Source organism: Aptenodytes forsteri, unplaced genomic scaffold (assembly GCF_000699145.1).
Source record: "Aptenodytes forsteri isolate BGI_AS27 unplaced genomic scaffold, ASM69914v1 Scaffold92, whole genome shotgun sequence".
Lineage (NCBI taxonomy): Eukaryota > Metazoa > Chordata > Aves > Sphenisciformes > Spheniscidae > Aptenodytes > Aptenodytes forsteri.
In genome coordinates this window covers 5,342,496-5,357,092 of record NW_008794581.1, presented here as the reverse complement: position 1 = coordinate 5,357,092, position 14,597 = coordinate 5,342,496, and the positions used below count along the sequence as shown (strand labels likewise).

Below are 14,597 nucleotides of genomic sequence, written 5' to 3'. Positions count from 1 at the left end.
CCCCGGGGCGCGCTGGGGCTTCCCCAGGCGGCTCCCGCCGCTCCCCCGGGCTCCTTCTGTGCTTCCGCTCGGTGTCCCTGGCCCAGGTCAGCGCCTCCCTCCCGGGTGCTTTCTGCAGACTTGTTTGTCTTTCCCAATAAAATGAGAAATGCCCCTTTCTTTCCTATTTTTCTTCTTTTTTTTTTTTTTTTCTTCCCCTTCTGTCGTGATGAGAGGCCGGAGAACGTTTTCGCTGATAGGCTGCGTTCTCCGATAAACATGCCTGCCGCTTTCTCCGCGGTGTGCGTGAGGGTTTAACCGAGGCTTCTGCACTCGGGTTCGGCTCCCTGATTGCGTGTGTGTTTGCTTTTCTAAGAAGTTTATGTGTTTGTCTAACGCCGGTTCAGATTTCAAAACGGAAAACTGATTGTTCTGGTTCTTTTTACCGTAGGCGGTTTGGATTACAGAGGGAGCCCTGGATGTTTGCAGCCTTTTGCTTCAGCTGGTAGGGAGGAAAAAAGGTGGAAACCGACCTGCAGCAGTTGCTTCTTGTGAAAGGGGAGAAATACCGGACGCTGTTCTGGGATTATTTGTCCAAGTGCTTCGTCCTGAAAAGGCTTCTGAAACAATCAGTAGGCATCTGAGAAGTGAATTGGAAGTTCGGAGTCGTGGGCTTTTTCTTTCTAGCGGTGCCGAGCACCTCACCCTTGGATGCTTTTGTCCGCATGGCATGGATACATGGCTGAATTTATCAAGTTCTGAACACTTCAGCTGCCAAAATAAAGTACTTTCTTGCTTTTAAATACTTTATCTTCTAGGCAACATTCTGTCTGAATCACAGGCGTAACCAGTTTTGTTAACTGGCTCCAGGTTAAATGCAGCCTGAGTCACTGTGTAGACATTGCTGAAAAGTTTCATGCCAGGTATTTTTCCCCTTACCTTGTTTTTTAGATTTTCTGACATAGCCTTCTGTCATTTTGCAGTGAGACCTGTTTTCTAAATGAAGAGTCTATTAATAGACGTTTGTTTATCATTTTTTCTTTTATATTTTATTTAATATTTTTGTTGAAAAATGTTGTTGCCAATAAGCAGTATGGAGGTATCCAGATAGCTGTTGTTTACAAATGCCTCTGTTACCCGAAGCTAGGAAATGTTCCACAGTTCAGATGTGAAATTTGGATTTTTGGCTTCACAGTTCGTGGTGTAAAAAGCGTATTTATTTCACCTGGAGCTGATGCTTCTTATATGTATATGGAATAGACAAGAGAAGAAGCTGTCAGAGAAAAAAAACGCTTTTTAAGACAGAGAGTTGGCAAATTTTGGAAATAGCCTTGTGGAATCTGTAAGCAAAAAGGATGGGTGGCTGATTTCTGTGAGCTCAAATTTATGTCAAACAGCTACGAATGTAGTATCAACAAGAACTTGGGATATTATCTCAAGGAAAACAAACTGGAAAAATACAAATCACGCAGTACTAACACCTTGTGCGGTCCTCTTGGATTAGGTAAGTGTAGTAGTGTTCATAAATCAATTTACGCTTGAATAAACATTTTTTCAGTAGAATGGTTAAGCCAGTAACATTTATGGCCTAGTCATTGTTTTTTTTGAGAACGTTGAAATGAGCTTGCAGAATCGAAGTTTTACTTGCTGTTTTTAATAATTAATGGAATAATTCTTTAAGAATTTGAAGAATACATGTACAAGGAAAAATGTGTAGGTAGGAGTGTGATTTTTCTGGCAGATGAAAAATTAGGTACATCTAGACTGAATCCGTAAGTAACTTAGCCTTCACGTTAATATTGTAATCTCAACAATGAGCTATTACACATATTGAACAAGTGTGCTGGGTGGCTTGCACATCTCAGTCTTCCCATTTGTATTAGATATTTTTGCAGCATGAAGGTACCAGTAGTGCAGGGTTGTTTTTTTTATTTATTTTCTTCCACTGTTCTTTGTTACTTATGGAAGCCAGACATTTTTTACCAAAAATTAGTTTACTGCCTATGCAAACTGGCTTTTTAATGTGTTGATATTTTAAGGTTGGGTTCAGAGTAATCTCCTGTTCTGTAATGGGAACGAATGAGTCTTGACTGGTGTGCAAGTATAACCTTATAAAAAACCTCCACCTTTTTTGTGGGATTCAAAGCAAAATCTAGTGGTGAAGTAACTAATTTTACATGTTATTTTTAGATGTATTGCTGTCCCCTTCCTCCCATAGTTGTTAAATGTTTCTGAAGATATAGATTGAATGTTGAAATTAATATGTTTATAATAATTTTTTGTAGGTTTGCATTCAGCTGAATTGCTACTGCCTCAAAGAAAATTAAGATGGACAGAACAACTTAATTCAAAAGTCAGTGGTAATTTTACTTAAGTTCTCTTCCCCCCTACCCCACCTTGATTATTCATAAAGCTTTAAATAATTAAAGCATTATTGGGTAGACTGTAAACTGAGCGTCTGGTAAAAGTGATACATTTACCTTAGTCGCCATCTTTTAAAACATTTTCAGAGCTTCTGCAACACTGAAGTATAAGTAGTAGAGAGCTAGTGGGAAAAAAAAAAGTTTTTCTCTAAGTGCAATGCAAAGATGTTTGGGAAGACGGCTTGTGTTAAAGCCTTGTAGAAAAAGTAAAGTTAAGCATGTGAAACGGTATCTAAAGATTACTACAGTGGTTTCCCCCCCCCGCCCCCCCGTAACTTGTTATTTTGACCACAAATGAAAGACTTGCATCTAAATAAGTTTTTTAAATTCTCAGGGTCACTGAAGTAGTTCTATTCTGTGTGTTGTCTTGTCAGTATCTAAAAGTTGATCTAGCTTCAGTGTTCTGCTTTCTTTGGATGGCCTTGCTGTTTTGTTATTTTAACTTCAATTTTGTTGTTTTGAAAAAATGGAAACTTGATTAGGAGGCTGTTTCTGTAATCTCTTGTGGCTGTGGCTTGTGGCTCTTCTACATCCAGTCTCAGTGTGGCTGGGGATTGACTGAATGAACTGAGCCACGTGTGAAGGAACCAAACCAACAGAGAAGAATGATCTTCCTCATTCCTTTAGTTGGATTAATCTGTGTTTTATTTGAAAGCATTTGGTAAATGGAAAGAGTTCAGGCATGAGTGGCCATTTCATTTGATTTTTGTCTATTGTACGGTCATAAACAAGAGTAATACAAGTACTTGCTTGTATACATCACTTCTTAACTCATAGAAAAAGTGATGTGTCTTTTTTCAAGCTATTAACTTTCAGTGCTGTGAGATACTTTTACCTCTTGACAAGAGGCTCTCACTGAAATCAAGGAGCGTCATCCCCCACTTACTATTTTGGGTGACGTCTTTATCTGGACTCTTTCCCTTCTGGATGTTTTGAAGAGTTTGCTTTTTAGCTTCATTAATTTAACTCTGTCTTTACACCTCTCTGTTTGCTGGTAGGATAATTCTTTTTTTTCTTTTCACCATGTTTGCATTTGGGAAGTGCAGTTTTTTCTTATTTGTATGCATATGTATTTGACAAGGATTCAGGTGTGTTTTACAGCTGTGCCCTTGTACCCTAAGCAAAATTAATACTTGGGTGACACCCATTGAGGAGAAAATGCCTAGCATGCTGGTCCACTTTAATTGCTTCTTTGGGTTCTTATTTGTATAGTGCTGACAGTCTGTTAAGTGGTTTGCAGACAACCATGGAGATAAGGTCCTTGCCCCCAAGAGCTTATACTTTAAGCCTTGATGTAAACATAACTTTTGTACTGGAATAACTGTCAGCAGGTTGGCTCTTTTACTGATGGGTTTATTCTGGTAGAATCCTAAAATGGGTACATTTGTATTGAGAAGTTGTCTTGAATGGCGTAGGCTGCTCTGCTGTGTGAAAAAACTGTTGGTGGAAGCTTTTAAGAGTAAGCAGAATTTAAGCTTTCAGCAAAGCTTAAGTGGAATTACAGCTGTAAAATGATATAGGGAAATTGTGTAGGTATTTAGCTTTGTTAGTACTTCACAAGTTAATGTACTTCACATTCCTTTTTTTCCCCCCCCTCCATTCTAATGAGATTCTTCTGCTTAAAATGTGTGGCTAAAACAGTGGGACAGTGATTGTTCATCAGTAACTTCTGGGGAAGTTACTTTTATTTATTTTTTAGTACTAGGAGTAAATTCTGTCCTGCAAGGAGAACTATTTGCAGACCGTATTATAAACGAACTTGAATGAGACTTGGCATGCTTTTTTGTTTTGGTTTTTGTTACTGTGCATGTTTGAGTAGTAGTATTACACAGTAACTGATGATAATGCCCTATGTGGTGCTATCAACTCTTCCACAATGACCTCCTTTCATATCAACTCTTCCACAATCACCTCCTTTCATATTTTGGGTAAACATAGTCAGGGAAACAGCTGAAATACCTAGAATTGTTTTTCTGCTTTATATGCTCAGGGTATGTCAAAACCGCTACCTTTTTCAACTGCTTTTTCTTCAGATTCTCGGGAAGACTCCAAAGTGCAAAAGAACTCCTGCTGATTTTTTTACATAATGTATGCTGAACGATGTGGTGATGTTACTGCAATAACACTTCAGCTTTTGGACTTTGAACCTTGCAAAGGGCAAGAGGTTAGCGTTTATCTAGCTTTCCGCTAAATGGTACTGCAAGTGTATAGGGTTTCAAGCAGAAGGAACCTGGTTGTAGTTTACCTTCAAATATGAAGTTAATCTGTGTTATGAAATAGTTTGCTTTTTTTAATTTACATTTTGATACAGTGCAAGAAGGAAAAACTTTTTTTGATAGAAGTCATGATTAAGTTATTTGAAGCGCTCTCATTAACTTTGACTGTTTCTAAAACATTTCCTAAAAGATCTTTTGATTGTTGTGACCATTAATATTTGATTCACAGAACTGATGTAATCCCTGATGCTTGTGAACCATATCTATATGTAGAAAGGGGATCATACAGTAAAGAGCAGTGATTGGAATTAGAACACCAGTGTACCCCCAAGTCTGCCAACGTTCTAGATCCTTATGCAGAACAAAGTGTGCTTTAGTTGATTCATCCTCACATAAGGAACTTGAGCCCTAAGTAGAAATGAAGGTGGATTTTCCTTAATTTTGTTTGGTTTTTTGCTAAGTCACTGTAAAACTAGGTTTTAGGGCTGTGGCTGTACTAGAGAATGTGTTGGCTTTAAACGGTTAAAAAATTGACTGTTACAGTTTGACTCCATACACTTCTCATACCTAGGCATGTCATAAGACTTTTGGAGGTGTTCAGGTTTGACAGAGGACCTTGCTCCTTCCTCAGTGTTCTGCAGGAAGCCTTAGTTCTCATACTTCATTTTAAAAGATGAGGCAAGAAGGTAAATTAAAAAAAGTATGGATTTTTTTCTTTTATTCTTCCTTATGTCCAGTGCTGGAATACTCATCAGAACGGTTCTGTATTGGATGGTGGGGACAGCGAGACTAAAACCGGAGATTTTACTTGCTCTACAGTAGCACAGTTGAGAAAGAAGAGGCTTCAGCTGAATTGTTCAGAACTTCTTAATGTCTGTTGAACCAGTGGGAGGGAAGACCTTTAAAGGTTCAGCTCCCTTTCCTTTTATTGTAGGTGTGAGTCTTTGGCAGTAAATTTTAGAGAACCAAAGAACTTGAGAGAATTACCATACCCAAACTTAACCTTGTTTGTAAATTATATGTCTGTAAACAGTCTTTACATTGAAATGTAGCGGGGAGGCGACATGCACACTTTCCCTTCAAAGCGTTAAAAGGTTGGTTATAAAAATATAAGCTTATTCTGTTGTTGTGGCTGTGCATTTACCTGGAGAGAAAAGAAAGGAAATAAATAATCTTTAGTTCAAGTAGGTGTCACGCTTTTGCAGCAATTTGTGATCAGTAGAAATGCTTCCATTTTCAAAAACTCCGTAAAGCTTGTGTTAGGGTTTGAATATTATTTTCTGTTCTATTAACATGCAAATTTTGGATAGGAAAATAACTTGAAATTAGCTTATTTTGCTTTGCTCAAACTAAATGAATCACAGAGTAAGGAAGATCTCTAATAAGCTGTGTCTCTAAAAGGGGAATGAAAATTGAGATGTATAGGGTTTAAACAAAAGTATTGTTTAAAGCTTACACTTACCAACTTTACTTCAAATTAGCGCTACTCTTGACTGGAGATAACAGGGAAGGATCTGTTATCACAAGAAATTTTTTGTTTAAAAGAAAATGTGTTTTGTGGCAGAAGGAAAAACTTTTGATGGAGTGGGTTATTTTAAAGGCCTGCTTAGTTTGAGAAAAATACTGAACGTTTCTTTTCATGGAGAAGAGAGACTGTGTAGTCTGATGGCTAGGACTTGTGCATATAGTTTCTTTGCCTGATTCAGAGCAAAACTTGGTAGTTTTTCTATGGCTGATGCTAAATAGGTGGAATAAACATTTGAAGCTGGCCCAAGATGGAGAACTGAAGGGTCAATTTATTCTGTAGCTCTGTTATTCCAGAGTTGCTCTGTTTTAGTGAGAACTTTGCCTGCTGCTGCTGCTTCTTCAGGAAAAAAAAAAATTGACCTTGGCAAATAGCTTTCTCTTTTTGTTGTCATGAAATGCAGTACAGTTGGTGTTTGGTGTATCTCTGATAGTAAACATTCAGTTTTATTTCCCTCCTAGAAAACTGTGTCTCCTTTCCCTTCCTGTTAGAGGATCACTCTTTTCTAAGATGTCATACAGACTTGCTTATTGGACCCCTCTGAAATTCATATGTATGCTTTGTTTGTCTTCCTGGCTTAAGAAGGATTTGATATGCTTGCTGTAGCGCATTACCAAGGAAGCAAAGCAGCAGCAGTAGCAACAAACTTGACACACTGAATAATATGTAACCTTTTATTTTTTGTACTGTCATAACAACACTGTAGCATACTTCAATTCTCACAGCTTACAACCTTCTTTTACCCCATTTATAAATATTATACTAAAAATTACGGTGACAAGGTGAGGGTGGGTTGTCAAACAAGTGCGTAGCTGAGAGGTGGAGTTCAGGTTCCCACATGTAGTTTGTGGTGTGCTGTACTTATGATAATAATAATCTGTGAGGCATTAGGTAAAAGATCATAGGTATGTGCCACTTAGATATGCGTACATGCTAATTTTAGACTTTCCTGAAAACTATGAATGTGCATATATCCATGTGCTTTTAACATCCTGTTCATGGGTTTCTCCATGCAAATCGATAGACTGAATTTCTAAACTGGTCTTCACCGAGCATCAAGAAATTTGAATTTGTATCTCCCTTCTAACTTTGGGAATTCATGGCTTGAAGCTTCCTTATTTTTTTTCCCCTGTTAATAACTTTGCCACTCCACTCACAAGCTTCAAGTATTCCTAGCTATTTGAGTTTATATTGCCTTTTATTTTAATCGTCTTCTGACAATCTCTGAAATACCCACTGTCACAGAAACTGCTTCCTGTAAAATATGATAGGCTATCCACAGAGCATGAGAAATACAGAAGCTGAAAATGCAGAACTACTTTTTCTTTTCTCCAGCTTCTAGTGAGATGGGTTCAGCTGTCAGGGTGTTTTTTCCTAATTTTTAGCATTATTTTTAAATTTGTTTTTCCTGTAAAATTTTGGCCAGCTCCATTTAAATTGGATGTATTTATTAATGTGGTAAATCCATGAGATGGCCAAAAGCATACAATCTTTTAGTAAATTAAGTTTTTTAGATTGTAGGTGTTTTGGCTATTTTACTATTATACTGACCAGCCTTTTCCTTATTGTAGTGATGTCACCATTTTTTTGTTTCTTTATGCTAGGACATTATGAAAAAGCAAAGCTGTTTTTATTTATTCTGGTAGTTCAGACAAATTGTGTTACCAAATGTATCTCGCCAACAGTAATGAAACCTGTCTTAAATATTGAAGACAGCTTTCTGGGCTAGGGAAATATTTTTATTTTGTAGACTTGAAGAGACCTCCCTGAAGTTGGATCTCTTCAATACCAGTGGGACTGTCTTTCCTCTGCCAGCTAAATACTGGTTAGACAAGTTAAACAACATGCCCTTAAAATTGGGTGGGGACGGTCTCTGATCTCATGTCCTTGTCATCTTAAAGTTCTGCTGTGCTTTTTTCTCCACCCTTGGTGGAGAAAGGATCAGGTTAGGGAACACTTAAATAAGATATACGTAAATCCATGGGGCTTGACAGAATGCTCCTATGAGTACAGAGGAAGCCAGCTGATGTCATTGCAAGGCCATTCCTTATTATCTTTGGGAGGTCATTGGGAGAGGCTCTTGAGTACTGTAAGAGAGCAAATGTCAATCCTGTCATCAAGAAGGGTAAGAAGGAGGATCCAGGGAACTACAGGCCGGTCAGCCTCACTTCAGTCCATGGGAAGGTGGTACAGCAACTAATCCTGGAAACCGTTTCCAAACACGTGAAGGACGGGAAGGTGAGTGGGAGCAGTCAGAATGGATTTATGAAGGGGAAATCATGCTTAATCAAGCCAATAGCCCTCTACAATGAGGTGACTAGCTTGGTAGATGAATGGAGAGCAATAGATGGTGTTTATCTTGACTTCAGTAAGTCTTTTGACATTGTCTTTCATAACATCCTCGTATAGAAGCTGACAAAAGTATATGTAGAGAAGTGAATGATGAGGTGTATCAAAAACTGGCTGAGTGGCCAGGCCTATCTCATCAGGATTGTGATCAGTGGCACCAAGGCCATTTGGAGGAAGCTGTTACTGTTGTACCCCAGGCTTCAATACTGGAGCCCGTACTATTTAACATCTTCATTAAAGTCCTGGACAACGGGGCAGAGTTTACCCTCAGCAAGTTTGCAGTTGATACAAAATGGGGAGGAGTGGCTGATACGCTAGATGTGTTTGCTGCCATTCAGAGGAACCTGGACAGGATGGAGAACTGGACAGAGGATCGTCATGAAGTTCAGCAAAAGGAAAATGCGAAGTCCTGCCTTTAGGGAGTAGTAGCTGCATATGCCAGTACATGCCGGGTGCTGACTAGCTGGTAAGCAGCTCTGCAGAGAAGGACCTGGGGGTCCTCTCGGACAACAAGCCAACCATGAGCCAGCAATGCATCCTCATAACAAATAAGGCCAACGTTACCCTGGGCTACATTAGGAAGACTGTTGCCAGCAGGTCGAGGGGAGTTCATCTTTCTCCTCTACTCAGCCCTGGTGAGGCCACATGTGGAGTGCTGTGTCCTGTTATAGGCTCCCCGGTACAAGAAAGATACGGATTTAGTGGAGTGAGTTCAGCAAAGGACCACAAAGATTATTAAGGGACTGGAGCATCTTTCCTATGGGGAGAGGCTGATACTCTTTTTGATCTTCTAAGGAAGTACGAGTTGGTCCTCAGTCTTTCAGAACACTCTCTGGATGTTATATTTTAATTTTTCAGAAGATTCTTTCTAGATTTAAAATTAGTAAGCCATCAAACTCGTATTTTTCTCATGTGAAGAGAAACTCACATTTTTCTGTGAAGGTGAAAACGGTGAGGGAGGGAGACTTTACTGTTAATGCTATTGATGGGACTACAGATGGTTGGGATAAGAGTAGACCGTATGCCCTCAGGAGGATGTTACAAGGTAGGAATGCTTTGTCACAAGGTGATGCTTAAAGTTCATAACCCTGTCTGTGATAAATTGAAGAGTTGTGTTGTTGAGACATTCCTCCTATAATCTGCAATGTGTGTGGACCTGGGAAAATAAAAGCTAGGATTACATGTTTTTACACTTGATTCTTACGAGTTGCAAAATTGTTATGGTGCTTATAGTTAAATATATTAAAAATGTGGTACTAAATGCATTTCCTCTAGTTAGGGCTACTTAAACCACATAATGAAAATAGTCTCAAAAAATCACAGCAGTTAAATGTGAATGCATATTACCTTATATGCCATAGTCTTTTCAGAATTCTGTACTTTAATAATCAGGCTCATTTTTTGTATTTGACTTGTTTATAGAAAAAAAACCATGGAACTAAAATTCAGAATGCTTTGATTACCTCTGCTTGCTCTGCTGTCTGCCCTTGCAATATCCCAGATCGTTTCTTGCCCCCCACTCCCGGTCTGCGGGCTCTCATGTCCACTTACGCAGCCAATGCAGAGATTTCTCTTGAGATGAATTCTCATGGGAGTCACTTTTCCAAACCCTGAAGAGTATCATACACTTCCAGAGATGCTGTATGGTTATTTTTAGTGTTTTGTAAGTAGACAAATAGAGAGAGAGAACAGGTTTCTAATGCTGGAAAGATTTGATGAATGGAAGTGAAGCTAGAAGAAATTCTGAATAAAGGATCATCTTTATAAGGGAGCAGGAGTGATCACTTAAATTATTTTTTGTGTAACCAGTTTATTCCAGACCTCAGTAGCCTTTGTTTTCTTGATGATAAGTTTAAGGCCAGGTTGAAGACATTTGTAAAGGAAATTACTATTGTTCCACTGTGTTAGCAGGAGCAGTGCAGGAGACGTATGAATTTCTCGTATATGAAGTAAGTCAGGTTAGATCATAAGTATTGCAGTGTTTGAGTTGGAGACTTGGGTTTGGGGTTTTTTTTAAAGCTTTGTCAGGTCTAATTGTTACCAGCATTTTATAGATGCCTGGCATGGGAAAAAAAAAGTCTAGGTCTGTCTTCTTGCCTTACCCTTTTGTTCCATAACTTTTGGCAGCACAACTGCTTCCTGGTTTTAGCGCTGCAGCTAAGTGAGTTAATAAATGCACCTGATTCTGTCTGTAGTGACTCTACAGTTATCCTGTCTGTAATGAGTCTGGTATGTGACTGCACTGTATTCCCATTTGTGATGTGCTACGCAGAGACACAAGCTGGACTAACAGATGCTTGCTAGGGTTCTACACTATGCTTCGCCTGTAATGCTCTCACGCTTCACTAGTGGCTAGAAACTACTGCCACGTATTGCCAGTCTGCCTGTTTGGTGAAATCATTCAGGAGTGAAGGAGGGTGGAATCCGTAACTGACATAGTTGTGGTAGCAGCAGCCCCTAATTTAGGACAAATGGTAGGAGGATAAGCAAGCATCCTTCCCCAAACCCCCTGGTGAACATGGGGGGGGGAAGAGATTTAAAAAAAAAAAACTTTTACTGCAAGAAATTACACAAATTTTATTAAAATGTGAGAAATAGTTTGTTAAACCCGAGATGTATTCTGTAACACTGTTTCAGATAGCTTGTTCAACTGGATCTCCTTGATCTATGTATTTGATGCCCGTGTTTTATGTGCTAACTGCATGGAGGTTTTTCGCTTACAGAGAAGCTTTTCAAACAAAACTTAAAATGTCAGTCATTTTGGCTGTTCCATATTTTGTCCCAGTAATAGTGAATTAAAGGTTGCATATAAGGTGAAAATTGTAATACAAGATGAAGCTTGAAGAAGCACTTTAGCAAAGTGATCTGAAAATAAGTTAATCCAGATGTTCATGAATACAGGGTGTTTTCTGCTTTTGTACCATATTGAATTCTATCTGTTATTGCAGGAAAAAAAAAATTGATTTATACTTTGGTTGTAGTGGGTGGTCTTCACGCTTAAAATGTTTGTTTTTTCAACACTATTGATTTTAAATAGCAGGGGAGAGAGAGGGGAAAAAACTTGCTGGGAAAACAGTATTCTCATATGGTTACCACCTAAGATGGGGAAAAAGTGGATTCATTATTACAGTGTTATCTTTGTGTACATGCATTGTGCTACACATTAAATTCTTTAGTTACAATTATTAGTTTCTGACTTAGAAGCGTAATAGGAATTGACAGGTTCAAGTATTTGTCTTAAGTCTTAAAGTTGTTTCAGAATCTTGTTCTGATCTTCAGGGCTGTCCAGCCTAAATCTACTATGGTTGGTATCTTAATGGTGGTTTGGATTAAGACATTCTTTTCTTGGTGGAATTTTCTCAGCGTGTTACATCTTTTTCTAAAACAGAGGCAATATACTAAATTTTCCCAAATGCTCTTCAGAAGACACAAATAAGTTTGTTTAAAAAGTAGCATTTCTAGCTGCTTTAAAACTGGTGAAAAATAGTTTGTCACAAAAGGACCTTATTGACGCAACCATAAAAAAACCCAGCCCAACCTTTTTTGGATGTTGGTTAAGCATACTTGGTGCAGTGTTCTTATTTCAGCTGCTAATGTAGCTCAGAGTGGATGACTGAGTTATATTTATGACAAATCTCTTCACTGTACATCATTTGGAACCAGCTGTTCATTACTCCTTGGCATTCACTGCCTTATTATTGAAGATCATACTTCAAAAAACTATAGAATTACATTTTATATAATTGAATATTGGAGTAATTATTGCATGTTACTTGAAAGAAAACGCTTTACAAGCTTCTCTCAGATGCCCCTCAAGAAGTAAAATTTAAGAGCAAGTTTTTTTTTTTTTTCCTGTAAATTATTCTACTATCCACAACACAGCAAAGCCCATAAATTTAGATAAAATTTATGTTATGGAAGACTTTCTTTTTTGAAGTCACTACGCAGTGTTTGAATCAGACACCAGAGGCTATTGCTGAGATATTTTGTTCTGATACTGAATATCAAAAACCTGAATATTTTGACCAGTCTGATTAAATAAATTAAAATGCATTTGAGTGTTAATAGTATGAGGATAGTAGTATTTCAGTATCTTTTTCTTATCTTTCTAGGATTGTGCAGCTCTGCTTCAGTAATAGACAACCTGAGCCAGGTTAGCTTTTATGACACTTTGGTTAAAGAATGGCAGATATATTTTGAGTTTGTGCTGCTAGGGAATGGTGACTTAAACATTCAGTGATGAATTTTGGGCCTATTCTTTTCTTACCAAGAGAATTTCTGAAAGCAGTGGAATCATGTTCGGATCTGTGGTGCTCACCTCAATAAGCTTAGTTCTGGTAGCTGTAGGGAGTACAGCAGCTGTTTTATCAGTGTTAATCAACAGCGGTTGATCCGTTGTGTGGTGTGTACATAAGAGAAGGCTTGCTAGCAGGCAAATAGGTTCTTCATATCTGTCGGTATAATTAAAGCAGTTTCTTGTAAATGCGTGTATGGATGCATACTCCTGACTTTCTGTTCAAGTACTTTAAATGTGGGGGTTTGTTTTTGTTTTCATTTTAATTTAAAAGTAGTCCTATGTTTCTGAAAGGCAGAAGTGTTCTTCTAAAGTAAATTGCTGATCAATGTTACCTATTTGCCTTACTAGCTCCTCAGTCTTTGTAAAGGCAGCTCTTGTTTGATGTCAGGCTGGAAGGATATATCAAGTAAATTTCAAAAGAAGTCTCTTCAGTATTTTTGTTAATAACTTCAATCATGAAATAGAGTGTATGCTTATTAAATCTGTAGATAGTACGAATCTGAATAGAGGTTGCAAGTGCTTTGGGGGACATAGAATGCAGAAACATCTAGACTGCTGGAGATGGCTTAGGTAACGGACCTGAACAGCAGGAAAAAAGACTTAGGTCAGACCTGGTAGAAGGAACCTTTCTAGCAATGGGACATGTTGCAGAATAACGTGGTAATCTCAGTTGTTGGTCTAATGTAAGTTGGAAAGCAAGCAAGAAATAAACTGATGTTTGGCTACCAAGCTGATCACGAAGGGTTTAAGCATAGTAAATCCTGCCTGTGGCAGCAGAGTGGTCTTGCTGACATCCCATTCTCACTTTTTGTGGTTTGTTTTCAATTTACCAAAAATATCTTCCTGAGAATGAAGAGTATCCTAGAGCTATCGAATATTTGCCAGATCATCAAAACAGAACTCATGCTTGTAATGAAAATGTTTTTATATTAAAATACATTCTAGGACAAACTTGTTGGCAACATCAGAAAGCTAGCCTCTGTAAGAGTATTTATGAAGCCTGGTAAAACATGGAATTGGCAACTTAAAGTGGGGTAGGCTATGTACTCTAAAATACAGTTTTAAAAAACAGATGTTAGTATTTGTCCTTTCCTGATCTGCTGTTTGTTTCCCAATTTAATTATGCCTAGGGTGTTTGTGCCTATTAGAAGTTAGTAAGGTTTAATAATGAAAATACTCAATTTTCCCATGTCTAATTGCCAGACCAATAATATGTACAAGCAGATGAGAGAGAGTGTTTTCTTGACTTTGGTGGTGTGGAGGTTAGTATCCTCAATAGTTGCTTTTCTTAGTAGTCTTTAATAGTAAACCTGTGAAATTGGTCAGGTAGTGTTCTAAAAATACATCTGTGCTTTTGTTACTGCTGTTCTTTTATCAAAACTAGCTGGAAGCATTAGGCCTAAAAGAGTTTTTCCTGTTATGGGCTTATTGAATTTTACAGATGTTCTGTTGCTGACTTTGCACTCTGAATATTGTGTAGTTTTGGCCCAGGCCTCTGTCTTTACCGCTTCACTATGCTGCTTTGTAGGAAAGGGGTTGACTTATCTGACAGAGTAGCACTATCAAAAGCCTTTTTAGAGCTTTTAGTTGAAGAACTGAGAACATGAGGAAGACTTGAATCTGCTTCTAGAATAATTTTTGTGGGAAGAAATATACACCAAGTATCAATGAGCTGTGGGCAAAGCTCTGTTAAAAACACCTTTCCAGTCCTCGGATGCTTGGTGACCACCACCAAATCTCGCCTGAGCCCTTGATTTAAGAATCATAGAATCATAGAATCATTGAGGTTGGAAAAGACCTCTAAGATC

The 14,597-nt window shown here is 38.2% G+C and overlaps 1 protein-coding gene across 5 annotated transcripts in view; it reads left to right on the top strand.

Annotated features, from left to right (window-relative positions):
* Nucleotides 1–233: 233 nt before the first annotated feature.
* Nucleotides 234–14,597, top strand: part of GPBP1 (GC-rich promoter binding protein 1) — a 37,583-nt gene continuing 23,219 nt past the window's right edge. For 3 of the 5 annotated variants that reach the window (XR_657254.2, XM_009272512.2, XM_009272511.2), the window contains exons 1-2: nucleotides 234–1,483; nucleotides 2,265–2,332. The gene's annotated coding sequence lies outside the window, so the exon portion shown is untranslated. Of the gene's footprint in view, nucleotides 1,484–2,264; nucleotides 2,333–4,435; nucleotides 4,567–14,597 lie in introns of all 5 variants that reach the window. The other 2 variants (XM_009272510.2, XM_019470265.1) reach the window with 2 other exon arrangements.